This window comes from Dermacentor albipictus, unplaced genomic scaffold (assembly GCF_038994185.2).
Source record: "Dermacentor albipictus isolate Rhodes 1998 colony unplaced genomic scaffold, USDA_Dalb.pri_finalv2 scaffold_28, whole genome shotgun sequence".
NCBI classification, from domain to species: Eukaryota; Metazoa; Arthropoda; class Arachnida; order Ixodida; family Ixodidae; genus Dermacentor; species Dermacentor albipictus.
Window position 1 is genome coordinate 2793907 of NW_027225582.1, and position 25936 is coordinate 2819842.

Below are 25936 nucleotides of genomic sequence, written 5' to 3' on the forward strand. Positions count from 1 at the left end.
CGACGGATAGAGTTGCATGATTGGCAGGAGCTATAGCACTGAATGCACAAAGTAGACTTGCCACAGGAAGGGACGCTAGGTGGTATGATGGAAGCCAAGCAAAGTGGGTGGCTGCGTTTTTATAGTGTTGACGCGAATATGTGTAGTAACTGGGCGATCATAGACGATGACCAAAGTCGTCTCCAAAGGAGCACACCTGCGAGGGCCAGAAAATATTCGCAGAGCTTGAGATTGTACTGAGTGGAGGTTACTGACGTTCGTTTTACGTGCCCTATCAAGCACAGACAAGTTGTAGCGCAGCAAACCCAGCAAATGTGCGGTATAGAGGTGAATAATCAATCGCACAGATGCACCTGACAGCTTCCTCACAAGAGCTTTTATAACGTGCGTGATCCATAAGTACGAAAAATTGTCTTCGGCAAGCCAGGCTTGTGTTTCACCACCTCTAGTTTAGACCTAATTCTGTTAGGTACTGCGATGAACAAGACCGCCTATTTGAAAAATGTTATTATGTGTTTCGGAAAAAAAAAGTACTGAAAAGCGCGAGACTGAATGAATGTTACACAACATTATTTCCGTTCTTTATTTCGAGTAATCTGTAATTCAAATGGAGGAGGCTCTGACATTGCCCTATCAAACCTGTACAAAACAATCACTAAATAAAATCCTCAATTTCACAAATGCTTATGTGTTCTGTACTCATCTCCTTATTAGAAAAAGATTTCTTTAAGTAAAGCTAAGCTGTTACTCCGCTAGCAAGGCCCATTTTAAAGGGTCAGCACTGAATTTGTCTTCTATAAAACGCTGATGCCACTGCAACACGCACATAGCACTGAAGTAGCGTTACCATTATGTTGTCAGTGTTGGTACATATTTGTGGACATTATATCAACATCGCAACTGAAATGCGTTGGTCTTAAAACTCAGATTTCATGCGAAATAATTAAGAGTAAACATTAAGAGTAAACTTTAAGGAAGATGCAATGAGCACCCACACTACTTCGTATTCAGAGAATAATTGAGGAAAGTGCGAAATAAAATCACAGCAAAAATAAGACTGGCAAAAGAATTATGCAGGTTCCACGCTCTGTGGAAATCAATGTGTGCGAAGCTTTCCACGCTGGATGCTTTGATTGACGATAATTAGCGGTGATGTTGACAGTGAAAGCTTAATTTCTTCAACGTTTAGTCTAACACGAGAGTGGTGAGTTGACGTTAAGCGTTACCTTGCGTGCACCACTGCTGTTTGTCTGTGTAGTACACAGAACACATAGGGAGAGGTGTTTGCTTGAGGTGTTGTTGTGAGCCGTATTTCATAACCTCTGAGAGCATTGAGCATTGTCATTTACCTCACATGGCACATCGCATCGTGGCAGAAGTATTAAACTTGAATGGGATTATGGGGCTGTGCGTGCCAAAACCACAATCGGATTATGAGGTGCGCCGTACTGGCGGACTCCGGAATAATTTTGGCACCATAGTGTTCTTTAACATGTCACAAAATCTAAGAGCACGTGCGTTTTCTATTTCGCCCCCAGTCGAAATGCAGCTGCCGCGATAAGGATCAAATCTAAGCCCTCTAGCAATGCCATAGCCGCAAAGCTACCGCGGCGACCACAGATGTATTGATTTGACGGTCGACCACTTCCGTGGTGTCGCCTGGACCCTGCGGTGCGCCTTAATTAATGCGGCTATGCTCCTGCAGCCCTGCGTAATTTGTCCGCTTGACATATTTGCATTGTGCTATTTTTCAGAAATACCAGCAACGCACTGTACCTTACCTTGAGGTTAAGCTTATCCAGTTTCCTCGCAACCACTGTCACATATTAGTAGGGTTTCCCTGCTTTCTCACGTCCCCTCCCCCCCTCCCGCTTGTCTCTTCTCCTCCATCCTCTCTACAGTGCTATCTATGTCCCCTCTGGACTCGCACGTTAGTGTAAAGGGAAGAGCTTCCCTTTCTGCAATGCTTATGAACGTGGTCACATATAATTGCAGCTGTCAAGAGGCAAATGTATCGACGCCCAGAGAGCTCCAGAGGGTATTGTGCACATTCGACGCTGAGGGGTCCAAACTAGTTCCTCCCGTCGACTTTTCCTTCTTCCGTGCTCCTGCCATGTATACACGCGTTCTGAATCACCCCCGACGTAGTGTGCCAGACAACAGCAGCCATAGCAGCAACAGCAGCAGCAGTGGGAAAGTCGAAGAAAGAGGCAATAAATCTGCCCTTCAAAACAGTACCAGCTAAATCAATTCTCGGCATGCAGTAGGGATGTAAAAACAAAAAAACATGGAACTAGGGGCAAAGTACCGTAGGAAAACCATCCAAGGAAAGCATTGGCGATACTTTAGGATAGGCTTTTCCAGATAATAACAAGGTAGATTTGGCCACTGAGTTCAATAAGCACATCGTGGAATCTGTTACTTCCTTGTGTAGACAGCGAAGGGATATGGCGAACGCTACTTCTGTTACTTCGAGCATTCGTTCAGCTTACATGCTTATTGTCACTCAGACGGAATTGTGGGATGTGTTGAAAACAATCTCAATAACAAGGTCGCCAGGATATGACATTGTTAGAATGAGGGATCTCATCGTGCATTATGACAAACTTAAAAGTATATCGTTTTCTATTATCCACAAAAATTTCATAACTGGCCAAATGAACAGGTACACGAAAACAAGTGTAATAAGACCATTGCACAAAAGATGTTTTAAAAGGGGTTAGAATAATTATAGGCCAAGTGCAACCTTGTCCTCAATCGCCTATGTAACAGGGAAAATTGTGCAAGTTAGCATGACATCATTGCTTGAGCAGTACCATCTACTAGAACCCCCAGTATGGTTTCGGCAGAGGCAGAAGTACTGTAAACCTACTAGCGGATTTTCATGATCTAGTCAGCAACGAAATAGATAATATTAACCTTGTCCTTGCACTTTTTGTCGATCTGCAAAAAGCCTTTGATGCCATTAATCCCAATTTATTGTAAGGTAAACTTGATAGCTTAGGTTTCAGAGGTCCCTACATGTCGTTGAAAAAATATTTTACTAATCGAGACGAATGTGTTCAAATAGGTGGATCATATAGCCCAACGTTCAACACTTCGACATGTGTTCCTGAGGGCTTAACTTTAGGACCCTTGCTATTCAATATTCACGTCAAAGGTATGACCGGTCTTCTATTGAATTCACACCTGTTTTTATGCGCAGATGATAATGCCCTGGCGATACCAAGTGAAACATATGAAGAAGACTCCAACAAAATGCAATAGGATGTGCATTTTTCATTGAATGGTTTAGCGCTAATGAGGTTTTTACTAATAATACAAAAACCTGCCTACTTTGTTTGCATAGCCCATACAAAGTGTTTAGATCATCCTTAAATATATATCTTCATAAGAAGAACTGCAGATGCTGCTCATGCCCGCCTTTAGAACTTCAATCCAATTTCAAGTATCTTGGTATCACATTTGACGAAACACAGCACAGCTGTCGTGCAACTTACATATTCAAGAGTTAGCCAAACGCTAACGCCTAATGTGTGTGTAGATATATGCCATACGATCTATTTGCGATGTGTCGGTTAGAAAAATGGTATTTAAGGGATTAGGAGAGTCAATTTTACAATGCGGAATAACAATTTACGGTAACGTATCTTTACATAAATTAAACACACTAAGACGCATATTGCACATAATTGCAGCCGATCTCGGCTACAGAACCAACTATCACGATAAGTCAGCCAGAGCCTTTATGGAACATTTTGGCATGCTACCTGTACAAAAGCAATTTATCTTTGACATAATATGCAAACGCTTCTTTCACAGTCCCTTTAAAATCTACAACGTTAAAGTACGGCCTCTCCGTCTGTCGCAAAAGTACTTCATACCCCGAATCTTCACCAACTATGAAAAAACGCATTTATTATGTTCCTAATTAGTTCAATAAAATGCGAAACATCCCGAGCATTAGCGGATTAAAAAACTTTAAGAAGTTTCTTCGATTGGGGTTGAACGATAATACAGACCGAGGTAATTTACTACTTGCCTTATATTTAAGCTTTTAATTTCATTTATTAGAGTGTGCACAGTGGCAAGTTTACTATCATTTTAATGTTAGTTTTTGATTGTTCGTTTTCACTTCGCACAAGCAATTGCTACGTATTTTCCTTTTCTTTTATGTTTTGTTCGCTGTTTCATGTACTTAACCTGGCTGCCCAGCCCTGCACACAAGCGGTAACGCTTAAGCAGGTTGGAACGCATTGTACGAATTGGAGTGAATAAAAGATGTGATTATTATTATTATTATTATTATTATTATTATTATTATTATTATTATTATTATTATTACATAGAGATGATGAGCGCTGGTTAACTGGCGGTGAAAGGCTACATTATATATGAAATTTGGCACCATAATGAAATTCTGCTAAAAAAGCTTACAGTAAGTGTTCCCTAACTACATAGAAGTTAAAAGGATTCCCACTTCCGCTAAAGTGTACACTTCAAAGTGAGCGCGAAATAATATAAAAAATCAAGATAAATGAAAGTACCATGCACTAGCATCAGTAGTTTCAACACACCTTGTACTACTACGCATTCATGAGATGTCGTTGCCTTGGCATCCCAATGTTCAGAGCTCTCTGACAAACAAGCTGATTCTCGCTGGCCTCTTTTATGCGTATCAATGATATGTGATGGCAGCGATAGCTGCAGATTGTTGACTAAACAAATTCTGTAGTTTTACATGCCAGAAGCACGACGTGATTATGAGGCACGATATAGTGGAGGGCTGTGGATTCATTTTGACCCCCCGGGGTTCTTTAACCTGGAATGAAAGCACCATTGCACAAGGTGTCTCTCCCTTATCGAAATACGGCCGCCATTACCGGAATTTGATCCAGCGCCCTCTGCGATTAGCAGCGCAACACAAAAGCCATCACGCCACCGCGGCGGCTAGCAGATGCTTTCAAGCTGATGCATTTCACAATAATTATGACCATTCTTGTAACCAAGCGTTCTCCTTCCACTTACGCTGGGAGCTTCTATTTCGGTTCTATACTACGCACAGTAGAGAAGAGAACCAACAGTACCATCCCACATGCGTGCCTTTGTTGTATTCTTATTCGGCTGTAATTAGGCATCTAGGGCTTAACATTACAGCTAGCCGATTCAGACAAACTGTAACAGCTAGTTACGTAGACACTGTAAATCTCTGTTCTGAAAATGACACTACGGTCAGTAGCTGGCTAAGGCCACACAAGAGACAACGCTGTGTAGAGTTGCACTCTTCGTTGCTTCATCTGTATGAATTCGTTCCAAGTATCCTTCCCGACATCTTCATAACACTCTTAAAAAAAATAAAATTATGGGGTTTTACGTGCCAATACCACGTTATGATTATGAGGCACGACGTAGTGGAGGACTCCAGAAATTTCGACCACCTGGGGTTCTTTAACGTGCACCTAAATCTAAGTACACGGGTGTTTTCGCATTTCGCCCCCATCGAAATGCGGCCGCCGTGACCGGGATTCGTTCATAACACTCTATCCAGAGTAATAGTAATACTCATTGTTCTCGTCCTACATGACTGCAATATATATATATATATATATATATATATATATATATATATATATATATATATATATATATATATATATATATATATAATGTCTTCCCTTAGGGTCACTGAACTTGCTTGTGTGTTCTGTGAGCTCGAGGTAAAAATATGTAATCAACGTTTAAAACATTATTCTCGCTTGTGCAAGCGGTTTCTTCCGTACGTTTCCTACTTGACGACGATACAGCTTTTCACGAAGCCGTGCTAATAATCCACATGCATCTTTAGCACTTCCTGTATTTGCGACAGACACATATACTCCATTTGTTTAAAACATGATTATGATACACAACCTAGTTATCTTTATCAGAACTGAGCGAATCCTATGCGCATTCTAGTCTTCTAACATACCCACACAATCTTCCTCGAATTTCATCATCAGCCTGCTTACGCCCACTGCAGGGCAAAGGCCTATCCCATACTTCTCCAACAACCCCGGTCATGTACTATTTGTGGCCATGTCGTCCCTGCAAACTTTTTAATCTCATCCGCTCACCTAACTTTCTGTCGCCCCCTGCTGCGCTTCCCTTCCCTTGGAATCCAGTCCGTAACCCTTAATGACCATCGGTTATCTTCCCTCCTCGTTACATGTCCTGTTTATGCCCATTTCTTTAGTGTTATAGTATCAGAGTCACCTCCCTTCAGGCTATTGCGGACAGCAAGCTTGAATGCACAGTCGCGTCAAGTCTGCACCTAGAATCCTATACGCGGCGAAAACCGTGCAGGTTCCACTGGCATCACATCCTCTGAAATTACCCTTCCACATATTTGTTTGCATATTCATAGGCTAACGCATCACAGCACATATTTCATCTGACCAGCTTTACGCAACATTGAGTGCACCTATATGTCTTAAAACCAGGCTTCACTGGCCATACATTTATTCGGATTGTTGTGCAACCTCTCAACAAGGTGCTCGAGACATCGCAGTCCTAACCGATTTTACTCTAACAGTGTCGATGTCTCCTTATGTGAAAACGAATCACCTTACCTGTCATTCTCTGCAAGCAGCGTCAGTGTTTTGTTCGAACATCTGTTCAGACTGTACTGCATCGTGGCAGGTACAATTTTGGACATGAAGCGGCCAGTGGTTTGCCATATTTGGACGAGAAAGACATGTACATGTACATGATTACATGTACATGTACATTAATATCAGTGACTTCCTTGTTTAGTCAGTTATGTACCTAACTTTATCGCTACCAATTCCCGTTATACTAAGGTAGCAAATAGTGTGACACTAGTTAGTAACTACTCAGACCTTTATTCAAGAGTGTATTGGCCTATGGAAGGGAGGTCCTTCGTTGTCAGCGAGACGATTGCCGTTTCTGTGTGTACTGGATAAGCGTGCACATTGAATGCTTATGCCATCCCAATGCGTACTCATTGCGGATAGTAATGGCCAACAGCCCTACATGCGAAAACTGTGGCTGCGAGGAAACAATCGCCCACCTTCTCTGTGAGCGTCCCCGCTTCAGTGCGCCCAGGATATAAATTTTAAGAGTGCTAAATATTCTTGACAAACACCCTTTCTCGGAGGAAATGGTGACTGGCCGATACCTTACTCAACACAGAAGCGTTTGAATGCGTTGTTGCGCTTCCTGCGGAGGGCTGCGGCGCTATAACGTAAAACTTTTCCAAACTTTTCTATTCCAATTCTGCTATCAGCCCTCCGCGATTGGTCAAAAACTTCTTTGGACCACCCCCCCTTCACCTGTCTCTCACGATACGTCTCGAAAATCGCGATAGCTCCCCATCTCATATGACGTGTACAGACTGATTATGCATGATTTGACCCAAAAAAGAAGTAGTTATTTCTGATTCGACGCCTTTTCGCAATTAGCCTCCGGCTATTGGTAAAAAGTTTTCGGGCTGCACCCACTTCTCCTGCCTGTCACGCAACGTCACAAAACAGCAAGAACATACCGCGTCAATGTGACGTGTATGCGTTAATTCGGCATTAATATGCCGAATAAAACTGAATTTTCTTCTGAATAGCCACAGGCTGCCCCGTTCCGAAGGGAATAAAAGATGGCTGCCGCCAATCGCTCAGGCGCTTGTTACTAGCGCTTGCCGGAGAGCATGTGTTTATATGCGTATAATAAAACTTTTTGCGTGGCCGTGTAATGTTTTCGAGCTCTTTCGGCACGTTTACGACTTCGTTCTGCCAACTCTTCTTTGGTGAGGATCCGTTTTAGCGTAATTCTGAAGCTTCCGTTGCATGTCGCCGCGATTTTCGCCCAGCCACTGCAAGCTAAGTGAGGGAAAGCGAACCAGTCGCAGACGCCGGCACCACCATCTTCATCCGGTTATCGACTTTCAGTGCAGTGGCTCAGCCCTATCGAATCCCTCTTCACTTGAGTGTACTCCTCGCCTCTTGTCAGTCAATTAGATAAGACAAGCCGCTCAGTGTAGGCAAAGTTATTTGTTTTTTAAGCAAACAAAAGTGTCCTCCTGTAAACGAGGAGATCGTTTGATTGGTCTCTTCAGACAACCCTGCGGGTGACCGCCCGGTGCTTGCGTTGGCGGTTACGCAAATTTGACGTCAGGAGATTGGAATAAAAACATATTGGAATAGATTTACGTTATAGGGCCCCTGATCTTAGAGACAGACTTTAGGCAGTGCCATATTGTCCTTTCTTTTTTATCTTTCATTTTTTCTCTTACCTTTTTTTGAAACATCTCTTTTGTATTATCTTTTATTCCCCTTACCCCATTTCGCCAGCACAGGGTAGCCTGACGGTCTGAGAACTGGCTAACATCCCTGTCGTTTCGTCTATTTCTTCTCCTCCTTGCATAAGGTTACACGTTACATAGGACGAAAACAGTTACAGTTATACGTGACGCATTTATTTATAGAGAATTTATTTGGCCGCTTCAGTAACGCTTCACATTGGAAGGACTTCAGCGTGCTTATTTTTTGTTTGTGTGTGTGTCTCTTAGCGGAAGTGCCAAGCTGTGCCGTTGATAATATTTGTCGGTCACTATCAGTGCTCATAAATATCAATGTCCATTGCCTTGACATCAAAACTTGTTCCGACTAACAAAAAAGAAATACAGTTATTAAAACGTCTGTCTGCGCATGTCATTCCTCTGTGCTGTGCAGCTTTATGAAGAATATGGGGTTTCTTTCGCAAGAAGTGCACTCTCGAAAAATTAGGAAGGAGAATGATTTATATTCTACGGAAAACTTTGCCGGGCCTTTTGAATGACGTATCAGAGGGGCTGCTCTATTAGGGACTCGCCTTGGCCGGATAGAGAGACCACGTGCTACGGTAGCTTTGTGTATACAGCGTTCTTCTGTGGGCACAGGGTTGCAGGTTCTGTTCCCTGCTACGGCTTCCATATTTATAGGAAGGTCAAAGCAGAGGTGCTCGCGTACCATGATTTTGGTGCTCGTTAAATGATACGAGGTGGTCAAATTTGATCCGGAGCACACCCCATTCCCCCTTCCCCCTCCCTCCCCCCCTACCCCAATGTGTACCGCGCCTCCCACAGCCCGTGTATCGCTTTGGGACATTAAAAAGCAGTCAATTTTATAATGGCAAGACCACACCACCAAGCTGCCGTAGCACGGAACAATTCAAAAATAGATAGAACTGGGAGGCGGCGATACTTGCCTTTGCAGCAGAACTGACGTAAGGAAGCAAGAGGCCACTCAAGGTCATGATGATGCCACTTACGGCGGCTATGGAGAGAATGTGCAATGACGAAGCGCATTAAGAACATTAGCAACGTAGCGCTCCCCTGGCGAGAGATACAGCTTATTTCAACTGACATCAAGCAACCTGCAGATGATTGAGTTAAGTGTGCCTATTATTATTATTATTATTATTATTATTATTATTATTATTATTATTATTATTATTATTATTATTATTATTATTTATTATTATTATTATTATTGCATACAGCAACTTAAGGTATGGTATAACGGTTTTCGCTATCTCTCCCAACGTTGGCAGGACAGATTTGATAACCTCTTAAAAAATACACCGAAAAGTGTGGCGTATAATCACGTGACACCATCAAACAAAGATATTTTTCATGATCTTGGTTTCCCGTCCTTTCAACCTTTATTTATTTCTACAGTTGTGGTGCGCCATTTCTGCACGGATGAATTTCAGCAACCGCACGCCTCCCCGCGACCGCTGCGCAAAGAAAATTAGGCGCTTCGCTGTACCGCGCGTATCTACTAGATACGGAGCAGCAAGACGCTGCGTGTATGCCCCGAAGATATTTAATATGTTGTCAGACGACTATTTTCCTGCGGACTCTCGGTCTAAATTGAAGAGTCTATTACACATGTTGTAATACACATGTATGTACTTATTTTCCTTTTGTTTGTGGCGGTTGTAATTACTCTATGCCTTTGTTTCGATGCTTTGGAAACCTGATCTACGTTTATCACGCTCATTTGTTTCCCTTTGTCTTTGTTGGTTTTAAATTTGTGCATGTGTACTCCAGCCACATCGCTTAGCTGGCGATGTCGGGCCACGTCACACAAGTCACCATTGGCTAAGATGCGCCCGTTCTGCAGTACTGATTTTCTTGGGTGCCTAATAAAGATTATTATTATTATTATTATTATTATTATTATTATTATTATTATTATTATTATTATTATTATTATTATTATTATTATTATTATTATTCGATGAGAAAACACACATATACGAACGACCAAGAAAGAAATGGGAGCAGAGCGGACTGGAAACCACCACCGAGAAGGGCACAACGTCTGCCTACTCTTAAGAAAGAGGGAATAGAAAAAAAAATTGTAATTGTAGATAGGAAAAAGGGAAGTGCCTAAAGAACACAAATGTAAACAAGTCAAGGCTTACCTAGGGCAGCTATCACAAGGGAAGATTTATTTTCCGGTATGTGGAAGTTCGGTGACAGCACGTCAATATACAAAACAGCTGCATGGGAGTTTACTACGGATGATACTGTGCTGAAATTATAAGACCAACGACCTATCAAACAACCATGAAGACCAGATGAAACTTTGGCAACAAAGTTCACTTCTGCCTTCTACTTTCAAGACATTGATTACGCGCACTGTCAAACCTTATAATGTGAGAGCACCGAGGAGCACTGATTATTTCTGTCAGCACCGCATGTGCCAAACCACTTTATGCTAAGCACAAAAAGGTTTCTTGGCTAAGTACCACACAGGTTTCCATTCCACGGAAACTACGTCATCGAGTGACATGTTAGTTGACAGCCTGCCTGCTTCACCCAGACGGGCAGCCATTTCTGAGTCGTTCGCCCACCTAACGGGAAGTTAATGGTGCTTTAGGCTTTCGCTACCTTTGATCTCACGTCAGCAGCAGAGTTCGGCCGTTACCTCGGCGGTATTCTTGAAATTGGTTTTTGATATCGTGTTATGAGAGACTAGTCCATAGTAACACTCAGCTTATTATGCTACTGGCTTGGATTTGCAGGGCTTCAAGCGGCATGCGTTCTTCATTCTTCGTGGTAGCTCGCCACTTGAAACGATGGAAACATTCAACGATGTACATAGACATACGAGTGCGTCAGAACGGCTAATTTAGTAGGTGCACTGGTGAAAAATGCACCATGACATAAATACGTGCCTGCCATATTACATACTATAAAGAAATACTAACTAAAGGAACCATCAGCACTATTGCAAAACGCCTGAGGGCTTAGATACAAAGTGCAAGAACGATTCTGACGCTTTCATATCTAATTGGCTCACAGAAGCTCATGAATCGAGACTGTTTTAATGCACATATCCATCTGCACAAACGCATAAGGGAGTTACAGCTCTTTTATACATCTCTCTCGACTCCTGAACACACTCTTGGTTATTGGTTCTGGTCACGCGAAAGCTAAAGCTATAGCCTCAGTGTTTCAGTTGCGATTCCTGATTTCGAAGTCGATAACAGGCACATGGTCTGGTGGCATTTCAAGACAACACACCATAGATCCATCGCGAGTAAGTGCTGCATCAACGGCAAAGGCACCGAGCTACGTAACACTGACCCTTCGACACGAGCGAGAAACGCTGTGATGAATACCCGAATTGCGCAGGCTGAGACTGTATCGTCAACCACGTGGAATCGTACATGCACAGCTCTTGGTTATTACTTCCCTTCTTCCTGCAGCGTTCCCCGGCATCAGTCTCTGCGGCCACCTACTTTGGCTCAGAAGTCCAAATTGTCCCAATTACTTAGCATCCAAAAAGCGTGTTTGACTTTCACATTACATCACAGCTGGGAGTTTGAGGGAGTCAACTCTATATGATAGATGGCAACAACCGACTGCAAATTAGGTACACAGCATGGTATAGGCATCTATTTCACATATTTAAATTGGAACTAAACAGGCCTAATGAACCACCAAAATAAGTATTCAAATCAAACGCTATTCCATTCACTGTGTTAAATATTTAAAGCACTACTGAAGCAAAAGACATGAGACATCGTTACGAAAATTTTCTGTGAACTAGAAGCGGATTGCTCCTCGATAACCAAATAGAAAAAGGAACTTCTTAGTGAATTTATCGAACAGTATCAAGAATAGAGCTCAGCGGCATTTCCTTCTTCCGACAGTGCTCCACATAACGTTCTCACTAAGCGGACAAAGGAGACAACGTTGAATTTTTTGCAGTTCATTGAATGGCAGTATGCGACACGAGGTTTATAGTTTCTAGCAAATGAAAACGGCTTACCGGGAATGACGCTGCCGGAAAAACAAATAAAAATAAAATCGTCATAAATATTAACGCGCAAGTCAAGAAAAAACATTGCTGAAATATTCCAGCAAGCCCTTCGGTATGAAGCTTGCAGATATATAATGGGGAGAACAACAATTGAAACACGACTAACAAATACACGAGAGGCCAGGTTCATCCATGTTATTCTTGGTGTTCCTGGCCATACCGTTTTGTGTACGGTCAATTCGCGCATTTCGATGAGGACAAAATGCAAATATCTTCTAAAACAGTGTCTCTTATATCCCCGATGTTGCGTTGGCACGCTATACTCGTACGCTATGAAACAGTCCATACAATGGCACTATTCCTTGTAATTTGCTAACAGCGAACCGGCACAACAATGCTTGTTCACCTGTTTGAGGTGTTTTATTTAATTTGAAACATTTTCAAAGTTGAAATACAATTAGTCTAATAAAGGCTGCAGAAGTTCAAGCACTTAAAAATCAAATAATAGCATAGCTCGACACGAGCCCTGCCTTTAAAATGAAACTACCAACCACTGTTCAAATGCTTCACTCATTCAGGCTAAACAATAAAATATTCTATATAATTCCCGGCTAACTAACCAACTGCTGATGTTGACACAAAAATTTCACATGGCAGTGCAACTTCAGTACACGTTGATAACCTATGCTCACCTTATGGAAGCGCTTACGACTCCAGCCAAAAATAGACCTCGAATACCTCCTACAGCACCAGCGCTTGTGTTGATATAGTAAGGGACCATCTGGAAGCAGAAAAAAAATCATTGCGCTGGACAATAACCTCCAGTTGTGAAGATACGTGTTCTTTTATTATAGTTTATCTTAAGTATCTCAATGAAATACATAAGTTGGAATGGAATTATGTGTTACAATAATAACTGCAATAAAATATACAACGTATTTAGTGCATAAAAAAGATCACAATGAGGCGTTGAAATCGCAAGAGAAAAACAAGCATACACCACTCTATGGGAAAAAAATGAAGATGGCGCAAACACACAAAAAAAATTACATGGATACGAGAAAGAACAAAAAAACTCTCGCAACACGAGGCACATTCGAAAAATTAATACAGCGAACAGAGCGCGTAGCTCTGTAATATGAGACACAAATGGCATATCTAGAGAAGTTATCGGATTTTCTCCAAATTTCGGGGCAGGTTCACACCCGCCACGGCGGCTTAGCGGCTATGGTGTTGCGCTGCTAAGCACGAGATTCCGGGAACAAATCCCGGCCGTGCCGGCCGCATTTCGGCGAGGGCGAATTGCAATAACGCCAGTGTCTCATGCATAGGAGGCACGTCAAGGAGCCCCAGGGGGTCATATTCATCCGAAGTGCCCCGCTCCGGCGTGCCACCTAATGAGATCATGGTGTTGGTACGCAAAACCCAAGAATTTATTTAAATATAGGGGCAAGTTCAAGAAGCTTTACGCTCTGAAGAGCTTCTTGCTATTTGCCTCTGCCTTAGCGGAAAATAAGTTCAGGGGCCCTATAACATAAAACTATTCCAATATGTTTCTATTCCAATCTCCAGACGTCAAACTTGCGTAACTACCGACCCAAGCACCGGGCGGTCACCCACAGGGTTTTCTGTACAGACCAATCAAACAATCTCCTCGTTCATAGGAGGTTACTTTTGTTTACTTGAAAAACAAATAACATTGCCTACACAGAGCGGCTTGTCGTATCTAATTGGCTGACAAGAGGCGAGGAGAACGCTCAAGTGGAGGGGGAACCGCTGGGGCAGAGCCAGTGCACTGAAAATCGATAACCGGATGAAGAGGGTGGGGCCGGCGTCTGCGATTTGTCGGCTTTCCCTTACTTAGCTTGTGGTGCCTGGTCGAAATTCGCGGCGGCATGCAACGGAAGCTTAAGAATGACGCTAAAACTGACCCTCAGAAAAGAAGAGTTGGCAGAATGAGGTGGTAAACGTGCCGAAAGTGCCCGAAAACGTTACGCGGCCACGCAAGAAGTTTTATTATACGCAAATACACCCATGCTCTCCGGCAGGTGCGAGGAGCCAGCGTCTCAGCGATCGGCGGCAGCAATCTTTTATTCTTTTCGGAACGGGGCAGCCTGCGGCTATTCCGAAAAAAATTCAGTTTTGTTCGACATATTAATGCATCTTTATCGCGTACACGTCACTTTGACGCGGTGAGTTCTTGCGGTTTTGTGACTTCGCGTGACAGGCAGGTGAAGTGGGTGCAGACTGAAAACTTTTTACCAATAGCCGAGGGCTAATGGCGAAAAGGGGTCGAATCAGAAATAAATGTTTTTCTGTTTTCTGTCAAATCATGCGTAATCAGTATGTACACATCATATCAGATGGGGAGCTATCGCGGTTTTCGTGACGTCACGTGACAGACAGGTTAAGTGGGGGTGGTCGAAAAAAGTTTTTCATCAATCGTGGAGGGCTGATATCAGAATTGGAATAGAAAAGTTTGGAATAGCTTTACGTTATAGCGCCCCAGCATTGGATTGGCTAATTTTTCTTCTTGCGAACAGCTATAACGTAAGGGCTTTCTAAGGGCCCTGAGACATGTTTCGTTCGTCGGGCGAACTGTTAAATTTTTCGCAAAATTTAATCTGCTCTGTGCATTTCACAATGCGGCTGGGTAAGCTTTTCCAACATACACCGCGTGGCTACTAATTTGGTCTATTTCCCACTCATACAGGTGCAAGCACAAGATCAATAGTCCCGTGAAATGAAAGATTACGAGAGCATGATTTTTTCTAGTGATACAGGGCAAAATTACAAAGGAAAAGCTGTTACAGGAGGAAAAACCGCTGACCCCAATGAAACAGCAAAGTTTTATTTAAATAGCGCACGTGGACAGCCACGCGCACTGTTAAAATTTCAGTCTGTGGGGCAAGCTGGGCCCAGAACATTATACGCCTAACAGTTATTTACTCCATGAAAATACAGCAGCTTGACATGTACCCTCGTTACTGTTGCGTTACATCTCTTCACCGCCTTCACTGAAGCGAAAAAGGCCAGGTCATCATCCTTAAATTTTGTTTATCTTTCCTTGTGCTTATTTACAAAGTGCTAAGTGAATCACATGAAATGCCGCGACATGAGTTTTGTGTTGAAGGCTTGACAACTTGTCACAATAACAATGAGAAATGGGATCTGTGAGCATGGCTCAAGTTCGTTTCACTATTTCACCTTACCTTCCCGTAATATGACGTGAAACTGTTATAAAGCATAATCGTGTTAGGGCAGGGCTTGCGAAGAATGGGACACGACCGAGCAGAGTGTCCTGCCAGTTCTATTCTATGGAAAGTCAATTTCTCAGGTAAAATGGAAAATTGAAAGACGAAATTCTGAAGAAACAAGTCGTCGTGTCTTAAGAGAAGCTGACCTTTCCGTTGACGGCCACAGCTTCCTTGAAAGTAAGACTGGCTAGAGATATACCCTGCAGTAATTATACAATATCCGCAATGCAAAATATGTGGTCCTGCCGCAGCGCTACGGCACTGTTCTATCTAAAGAGCAAGCGCTTTTCCTATTGGTGGCCACTGTTCCTTTAAAAAAAAGGGTGGCTAGCGTGTGTTCAGACTACTCTTGGCACTAGCTCTTAGTCGCACACATTGCGTTGAAATACTAAATTGACGAGCGCGATTGCAACGATTTCAAAGAAGTGTATCTGGACAAGCGTACAAAGCTGGCGAGCCAAGCAATAATTTTGTTCTTCTACGTTAGGACAACTCCAAGGAGAGATGTTTTTCTTTTAGCTACAGATAATCACGGATCATAATAGAGGCTTCGTAAAATAGGCCAAAAAGAGAAGACCCGTATAAAAAGAGCAAACGGAAATAACGATAAGCTAAACAGTTCCAATGAAAAAGACGCGGAAATATTACGCCACCATTCGCATTTATAATCACGTCATCAAAGCCTTGCACAGTTCCCCGAAATATTACAGAAAATAGCCGCCGTTCCATGTTATAGTTTTCCCGAGTCCACGGCACATCACGATGAAATACGCCCTTACCTAATCATAATGAGACATTGCACCAGAGAGAACAGGATCGCAATCCCGGAACCAGTATACAATAGCCAGAGCTGTCAAGCCAATGATGGCGTAAAACAGGGACACCAGGAAGACACCAAAAAAGGCCACTCTGAAACGAAGTTGAGGGCAAATGCATAATAAAATGTAACAAATACTTCCAAAATTATAATTTTGCTTACATTTGTGGACAAGAGTTGCTGAGCTCCTCATCAGGTTATTACCTCTATATTCGTCACCTCCTTATCTGTCGTATAGCTGACCACTGGGAGTGTTTATTGCACCATTGATGATAAAGCACAAACATTAGGTGCCTGAATGATTACTTGTGAGACCAACGGCAGGCTCGCCACTAATAATAGATTATTTCTCATACACATAAAACCAAATTCTATTACAAGCTGGTCCGCTCGCATGTGCTTCACTGTTTCCCAACACAGTGTCGGGAGCGTACGCGCTCTTAGTTTTATAGCCATATGCATGACCCAATGCAGCCGTTGCGGGAAGTAATGGATGCAGTGCATCATGGCCACGCGGTCATCGCTTTTTTTGAGTAGCGAAATATAAATATAGCACTTCTAGCTGAACCACGATGTCATACAACGTCAGCAATACTGTTTGTCTCACGCCATCTGTGTCACCGAGTTGTGCGCTAGAAGTTCAGCAGCCAGTGTATTCGCATTACTGGCTCTCTATGTGTGACTCAGTATACATCATTTAGGCATATACAGACAGCACACGTACACAGAAAGAGCGATAAGAAGCAAGCAAATGGCTACTGTGCGAATGTCTTCCAGGTCTCTCGGCACAGACAGTAACTTACGTCCTGGCCTCCGGCAGGGATCTTGCTGCCAAAAACCGTTGCGTGATCATCTGATCCAAGCCAATGCGCGTGAGCTGGAAAGGAAAGGCAGCTGAAGAGGCAGCCCAGACGGTTTCATCGGTGGTGAGGTCTATGTCTGTTCTGAAAGTAAACAAGGAAGAAAACAACAAATATATTGGCTTACTTCCAGATGGCGGTATTCGGTTTCGTCGATTCCCATTCGTTTTGCCTCCAGCATACCGGCACAGCAAAGGCCGCTATTACACGGCAAGTGCCTATTTCTTATCATGAAGTTATGAAAACGTGAAGAAAATGGTGCGCTGATGAGCTAACGAGATGGTGACACAACATAATAAAAACCACAAGAAAAAGAAAGGAACACATGAGAAGAAGGTGACAAAAGAGGAGAATGTGAACGGAATATACCTTAAAACTCTAATAGAGATAGGGATATGAAAATTCACTATTTAATAGTTTAGCAGACATACAGTGGCATTATAAGGAGGCTCCCTTTACACGGTGAAAGGTAGAACGAAAAATAAGCAGACCTTATGGATTCCTCTGCCTCTAAATTCGTCTACCAAGAAAGCAGCAGGCTGCCCCGGCGGATACCGCCACCTTCTTGAGAACTTATCTGCGGTGCCCACAACATCGTCTTCGTCTGAGTATTACCTGCTATGGCCTTCCAAATATTTCGTGAAATTAGGTGAAATGCGTAGGTTGTGGGATCGTTCCCCACCTGCGGCAAGTAGTTTTTTCATCCACTTTCATTTCCATTAATTTATCGTTTCTTTATTCCATTTATTAGGCACAAGTAATTTCCCCTAGGTTGTCCTTGGTGTCAATGTTTGTTGGCTACTTATGATATGACAAATAAAAATCGGGCCCCTCGGTTAACGCCCTTTCTTCTCGTTTATTACATATGAGGTTCTCGAATCTGGCAACATTGATGCCTTCAGGTAGCATATGTGGGTTTACTGACCAGTTGCCTTTACCCAAAAGACCACGTTCTCGTGACGTCCGCGGCAGAAAGGATATTCCATGTCCGGTGCCAAGGTCTGTGAGTGGTGGCGCTGGCTAACACTCCCAGGGTTCTATAAGGAAACATAAATACCCAAGAAAGTAGCCGGGGAAACGGCGCCGCGGTAGCTCAATTGGCAGAGCATCGCACGCCAAATGCGAAGGTTGTGGGTTCGGTCCCCACTTGCGGCAAGTTGTTTTTTTCATCCACTTTAATTTCCATTTTTATCATTTCTTTATTTCATTTATTAAGCACAAGTGATTTCCCTTATGTTGTCCTTGGTGTCAGTGTTTGTTGGCTTCTCATGATATCACTAATAAAGATCGGGCCCCTCGGTTAACCCCGTTTATGCTGTCCAGAATGGCGCATAGGAAGCGAACGCTCCAAACAAGCCGGGTTGAATGACCTCGCAAGGTAAGCTGTAGCCTCGCTGTCTTTTGTTTTTCATACGGGAAAAAGCGTAAAAGTGGACTTCTCCACTGCTATAGATAGACAAAGGCTTGTCTTGTGTCCTCAACATTGGCGCGTACCCACTATGGGGGATTGGCCAAGAAGCAGGGGGTTTTCCGTAAGGTTAGAAGTATAGAAAAACTAGATTTGAATAGTGGAGCATGGGACGATAGAACTGTAATTTAGACTTGCAATGAAAATATTGTTAGGAATTTTGATAAAATAAGTTAACGTAAGAAATGAAATAATGGAAACTATGGATAATTGTAGAAATCAGCAAGGTACTCCCTTACTCTCTCTAATAAAATTGTAAGCTGCAAGAAAAGCATCCTTGCGGCTGGATCCCAGTGAAGTCGCCCCCCCCCCCCAAAAAAAAAAGAATGCTTGGCAAGGTTAGCGATAGGCCATGTTTGGTAAATGAGTATTCAGATAGTTTTCTTTGTCTTAGAAAGCGGCGGCATGAGAGAAAATAATGTTCGATAGGTTCAGGTGCACTGCAAAAAGAACATAGAGGGGACATAGCGAGACCAGACCTGTGTAAGTAAAAATTTAGAGGAGGTATACGACATCTCAATTTTGTAGAAGAGACTTCCAATTGCCTTGAAGGACACCAATTAATGTTCCATGGGAAGCTAAGGTGGCTGAATTCAGAACATGGTGTTAGCATGGATATTGCAGAATTTTGAGATATAGCGAAATTTCTGTACCTGGCCGCGGTGACATAAGCTGATGTCGGCAAAACTGATATGATAGGGCCGTTCAGGGATGCTCGTGCGAGTGAATGAGCCATTTCATTCAAGTGTAACCCATGATGTCACGGTACCCAAAGCAAACATACTTTTCGTAAGTACGGAGGTACCATCGAACGAAATGTTCTTTGAATTGCTGAATTTAAAGATGCAGTTAGTGCTGTGCATACAGATAGCGAGTCGGTCAAGATAACAGCTAATGGGTCTTTTGGGGGGAGTTTTCGTAATGCTAATATCATCGCTAATAATTCTGCCTGAAATATAGGGGTGAAGTCGGGAAGGCGAAGGAAGTAGGACCATTGAAGAGAATCAGACAAGATCCCCACTCCTGCCTTCTCATTGTAGACAAATGGGTTTGAAGTTGAGAATCTTCTCGCTCATTCGGCTATACATGCGAGGTGCTTGTGAGTGTATCCCGAGGCCCATATGCAGTTGTCTGCATATATTGACATTGAGAACAGTGGTAAGCGCATCGGCTTCCCATATATACATTGCCGCAGACACATGATTTGGAAGTACAGTGCTATTGGTGTGTAAAATCTTGTTTTTTTTTCATCCTAAGGTGAGGGGTGAAGCGCAATATTAAGGGGCGGCCTGAAGAAGACATGACACGGACGACTTAAAAACGACTACCGTCGTCGTCACCTAAGCGTAAAGGACCAACAGACAGACGAAGTAAGCGAACGCAGTTTCAAACTTTTAACTGCTCTCGTGCCTAACTTCACTAACACTTATGCTTAATTATAGCAGTTAGCTGCTGCTTAAGTGCTGTCACAGACACTGAGAGCGACATATTTAACAGTGACATCCTGCACTCTAAACATCGGCGGCATATGAAGCAATGAACAATTACACATCGCCAATAAGAAATATATCAATACTACATTATTTGCACGCAAGCGGCGAACAAGAATTCGATGGGAAGATGTACAACAAGAAACACGTTGAGATGACCGACATTGGACCACTGCGCACAACAATTCAACAAACACGCAATGTTCCATTTTACCCCCAAGTACGAGCCAGATAAAGAACCTATATCACTTTGACACCACGTTTAGAAGATGTTTGACAACGTCCAAACAGTCCCCAACAGTGAACAAAAGTGTAAATGACGCAAAAATTAAGAACAAGGAAAAAGATCGCATGCACGAATGCACACTCTTAACGGAATATCATAAATGTAACACACAGTCTTTTATAGAATCAACGGTCACACAATTTCCCGGCCGGCGCACCTACAGAATGACCACGAAACGAAAGGATATGAAAGAACAAGGTAACGTACCTGGTAGAAAGAGTGTCATAGTTTCGTAGCCCCAACATTGAAACAGATCAAATTCACTCTTGCAGAGTAATACAGATGGAGCAATGATACATATATCTGATATTCCCTGTATGTGAAATGCCTCAATTTCTCTGGGCAACTGATGGCAGCACTTCATTGCGACCTTGGTATCATTGAGCACATTATTACAAAAGTGTTTACGACGATGAATCGCAATGTTTTAATTTGTGGCTCCTGCCAAAGACAAAATATGGTTTGGTAAAAGGAAGCTTTAGCACGGGGCCAATACCTGTTTCTGAATTCAAATATCTGTAACACGCAGAAATGCTTTCGTGAGACAGCCATTCGACCAACTTGAATAAAGTGTTTTGCATTCGAGAGAGAATATTAGCTTCTAATAAGCGTAGACACCAATATCTTGATTTGACGTTCTTGCAAAAGTTGCTAAAACAGGTAAGTTTCGAAAATTGACGCAAGAAATTTAGAAATGCGTAACTCTGCCCCTAAAGCACGTATCTTAGTTTAGTCTACTGCATTTGCTGAGCATATAAAGTGGGTAGGTTTGTTACATGAATTTACAGCTTGCGCAAAATTGTTACAAAGTTCACGAGAAATTGGTAACAGCCCTACTCACGAATTAGTGCCATATTTCAGAGCAGTGAATAATACATGAATTTTGACGCCATTAGGTATATTACTAGGTGTATTTTTTCAAATTGTATTATTGTATTAACTTATTTGACCCTCGTAAATGATGACGCTGCTCTAAGGTTAATTTCGCAAATGCTTCATAAATATGTCTGCAACCCCACGAATCCAATAGACCTCGGTGTCTCGTAGTGTGGCTGCTCCACAATGCCCTCTTTCCATGCGATTACTCCATAACATGTCTTGAGCGTAGCTGTTTGGTCAGCGGACGTAACACCTTGCGCTTTTATTGATTATTCATTGATTGTGTTTAAATTGAGGGGTACGTCTGAACGTTCTTCTCGGTGGCAGGGATGAATAGCAGATACAAGTACGCGTATATTAATCAAGCACATGAATGAATGGCGTCTACCAGGGTAAAATAATTTAGTGGTTTTAACCTATCGTATGAGGCTGCTTGTACTCGTTCAAGGAACACGTTGTGGGAGACATACCACTGAATGTTCATGTTATTTCTTCGTGGCATATGCCACAGAAATGTAGAAGGCTAAGTACGTATATATTTAACCGAGCCCAACCATAGCAGCCCATTTATTTTCAGCCAAAATCGAGACAAAGGTGTACCAAATGTCCCGCGCAGTGAGATTCAATTCTATGCGTATGCATAAACAAGCTGTCGAAGTAGTTTTAGGTAAGTGCTCAGCAGCAACTGTGAAGATCCCGATGTGCGCAGTTATAATGTCATAAAACTGTATCTGCTCTCAAGAGACGCGCCCAGGCTCTTCCTGGAGCATAGGTGGACAGTTTTCATTTTTCCGGTGGAGGACGGGGGGGAGGACTGGAGTCCGATCAGATTTCGAACCCCATATATATATTGCCACATGGTGTGGCAAAGCAAGGGGACTGAAGAAGAGGAGAACAAGGTTGCTCTAGGCATCGCGCGTCACCACTTACGTTTCGTAAAGTGCAAACGCCTAGATCTTCATTCAGCGTCTAAACTACAGCAGGGTGTACGCGACAATTTGGTGGAGGTGCTGGGTAACTCAACTTATACAGGAGGCCCCACTGGGCAGCAAGAACCTCACCCCACAGTTTGAGTTGACTCCAGGGGCGCTATCACGTAAAACTATTCCAAACTTTTCTATTCCAATTCTACTATCAGCCCTCCACGATTGGTCAAAAACTTTTTTCGACTTCACCTGTCTTCACCTGTCTTCAAAAATTTCACCTGCCTGTCACGTGACGTCACGAAATCCGCGATAGCTCCCCATCTTATATGATGTGTACGTACTGATTATGCATGATTTGACAGAAAAAAGAAAAACAGTTATTTATGATTCGACCCCTTTTCACCATTAGTCCTCGGCTATTGGTAAAAAGTTTTCGGGCTGCACCCACTTCACCTGCCTGTCACCCGACGTCAAAAAACCGCACAAACTCACCGCGTCAAAGTGACGTGTACGCGATAAAGATGCATTAATATGCCAAACAAAACTGAATTTTCTTCGGAATAGCCGCAGGCTGCCCCGTTCCGAAAGCAATAAAAGATTGCTGCCGCCGATCGCTGAGAGGCTGGCTACTCGCACCTGCCGGAGAGCCAGGGGCGTAGCCAGGGGGGGGGCTTATGGGGCTTCAGCCCCCCCCCCCGAAATTTTTTCGTGCTGTCCATGCACCGCCGACCAAAGCGACCCCCGGCGCCGGAAATCACTCTGGATTTTGTCTAGAATGTCTTTTTGACGCTCGAAAAGACATTTAACCGCGAAGATTGCAAACTCGGGCTGGATTCAACGCCCATACACCGGGAGTCACATAACGCCAAGCAGTGCCATCCGAGCACAAAGTTTCGAGGGCACTTTGATGGTGAGCGGGCTCGCCGCGGCATCTCACTGAGGCCACGGAATCTGTGGAGCGCATGGATATCAATAGCGAAACTTTATGGGTATAAATCTCATAAGCTCTTGATGTGAAAGGTGCATTGACATTTCCAAAGTTGTGCTTTAGATTTTCAATTGCGGAACTTTGTGGGTTTAATGTTGTTATAAACATTTGACGCCAAATGTCTATTGACTTTTCTAAAGTCTTACATCGTAACATACAACGAGACAAGCCAAATCAACACACTAGCAGAGGAGTTGACAAACAGGCAGCGAGGTCCAATGAGACGAAGCGTTGGGGTGGTTCATTTGTGCCGTCATGTCACATAAAAAAATATAAACATTTTTTTTAACCTACGCCAGAACATCCATGTCAAGACACTCAAGCCAGCCAAAGTAAATACGTTCTTATTTACTTTTTCTACTTTGACTTTTATTCGCGAGGACACATTGAGCCTCTTCGATTTTTTTTTTTTTGTTCTCGCTACCCTAACCGCGGGCTGCCAGAGCCAACCAGAGCGCATACGTTTTTCTCGTATGGCCCCGACCACCGTGCGGTACACTTTGGTGCGCGTTCGGTTTTCTCTGGCCGAGTGGATTTTCACCGGACAGAGTTTTGGACGTTTTCTGGCTAGCAGACGAGAGAAAAAAAGCAATGGTCGCTCCCCGCCATCACTGTGGGGACTCGAAAGATTGCACCGCATTCCTTGAGCGGAACCTTTCCGGAAACTCTTCTTTCGCCGCTGTAGGATACTGAGCAGTATGCGTATGGTTCTCAGTGGACCAAGCGTCTCATGTTTTCTTCGGTATTCCTTCCGTAGCCCCATTAGGTGCCCGAAGTAAGCATTAGATTCTGGCCAAGATACTTTCCTATGCGTTTCTTTTTCCTTTCGGTGCCTCCGCCTCACAGAAAAAAAATACATTGTTGCGGCGCAGCGAATTGTCGCATGGTGAAAGTTCGATTTTGATACTTCTTTTGCGGAAAGTAATGGGCGACGGGACGCTTCAGTTGCCGGATACGTTTATTATATTATTGCGAAAGCAATTATATGGACACTCCAGGCGCATTCCTGCCATCGCCCTCATGTTTCGTATAAAGTCCTAGGGTGATAACATCGTGACCACGCGCTGCATGCTGTATGTGCGAGTGAAAGCGTAGGAGGGGAGGTGTAATGGGTGAGCCGGCGATGGTGGCTCAGTCTTGTGTGCGCAAAGGAGAAAAGCGGGGAGCAAGCGCGCCGCCTTCCGTCGCGCGCAATACATCGGGGGGAGTGGATGGAATGGGGGCGGAATCTAGGATTCTGTGAATCTATGATTGTGCAACATGTTTATTTGCCTTGTTTGACGCATTATATACAGTTACTTCTTTATTACAGTATTATATACGCATTATACAGTTATTACAGTTATACAGTTATTAGATGCATTAAATACAGTTAACTTATACAGTTACATACATAGACTCATTGGAGACTTATACGTATACTTAAATATCTTGTTGCGAGGTTTTGTGTATACATGCAGTGAACTTTGTTTCCAGTGACACTTTTTTGTCCTTTATCAAGCAGTATTTTCGCATTTGCATATCCCATTGTATCTTTGCATTTCTAATGTACGAGGGCGAGTCAAATGAAAGTGAGCCTACCCTAACCGCGCAATAATGGTTCGGTTCATTATCTGCGAGGCATGCGCGTAGGAGAACGGTATGTCTCATTTACAAAAGTGACACGCAGGTGTGAAGATAAATGTTCTTTAATGCTCTCATACACTGGGTTGAATATGGTTGCGTCACATAATGGACACTTCAAAAGTTGAACAACTCGGTGTCGCGAAGTTTTTGACAGCTGAAGGTGTTTCCAAAACAGAAATTAATCACCATATGACTGCCGTGTAGGTTGAACACTGCATTTCATTGACCACTGTGAATCGTTAGAGCAAACGGTTCAAAGGACGTTGCAAAGGCATTCCAAGACTGGGCCAAAACCATCGTGCAATCACCCCCCACACAATTTCAAAGGTTCATGAGCTGCTGAAACAAGAACGGAGGATAAGCATCGATGAACTGGCAGACCGTCCGAACATCAGTCACGGTTCGGTTCACGCCATAATTCATGAGCTTCTCGGCTATCGGCTCTTTGGTGCGCAATGGATCCCCAAGATTTTTATCTATCGCGAGAAGACGAAGAAGTTTCGCACTGCCTTGACTCATCTGATCGGGTATCACAATGAGCATGGCGACTTCTTGTTTGCAACTGTGACCGGGGACGAACCTTGGTGCCACTACTACGAGCCTGAAACACGACGGCAAAGCTTACAGCGGAAACATTCGAATTTACCACCCCCAAAGAACGTAAAGGCCATCATTTCCGCTGGAAAGGTGTTGTTGACTTTTTTTTTTGATCGACAGGGTCCATTTCTGATAGAATTTGCTAAATCTTGAGAGGCTATCAATTGTTTCCGATATTGTGAAACGCCAGAACGGCAGCGTGTCGCAATCAAGAACGAACAACGTGGAAAATTGACGAATGGGGTCATCTTGCTCCACGAAAATGCCTGTCCCCACGTCGCTTATGTGGTTAATACAAAACTGGCAAAGTTCAAGTGGGAAACGCTGCAACATCCGCCATACAGCTCAGACCTGTCACCTTGCGACTTCTACATTTCGGGGCAACCGAAAAAACAGCTCAAGGGAACCAGATACAGACTTTCTGAAGCAGCAAC

At 43.3% G+C, this 25936-nt stretch overlaps 1 long non-coding RNA gene and 1 other non-coding gene across 3 annotated transcripts in view; one reads left to right on the plus strand and one right to left on the minus strand.

Annotated features, from left to right (window-relative positions):
• The window catches only part of LOC139052635 (uncharacterized), a 65995-nt gene that overhangs the window by 10679 nt on the left and 29380 nt on the right, over positions 1–25936 (minus strand). The window contains exons 1-6 of one of the 2 annotated variants that reach the window (XR_011510002.1): positions 17734–17825; positions 17186–17326; positions 16345–16474; positions 13001–13089; positions 10462–10571; positions 9238–9305 (exon numbers count right to left, since the gene is read on the minus strand). This is a non-coding gene — a long non-coding RNA (uncharacterized lncRNA). Of the gene's footprint in view, positions 1–9237; positions 9306–10461; positions 10572–13000; positions 13090–16344; positions 16475–17185; positions 17327–17733; positions 17826–25936 lie in introns of those variants that run through there. The other variant, XR_011510003.1, reaches the window with a different exon arrangement.
• On the plus strand, positions 18325–18397 carry TRNAW-CCA (transfer RNA tryptophan (anticodon CCA)). Its single transcript has one exon. It is a non-coding gene; the product is annotated as a tRNA-Trp (tRNA).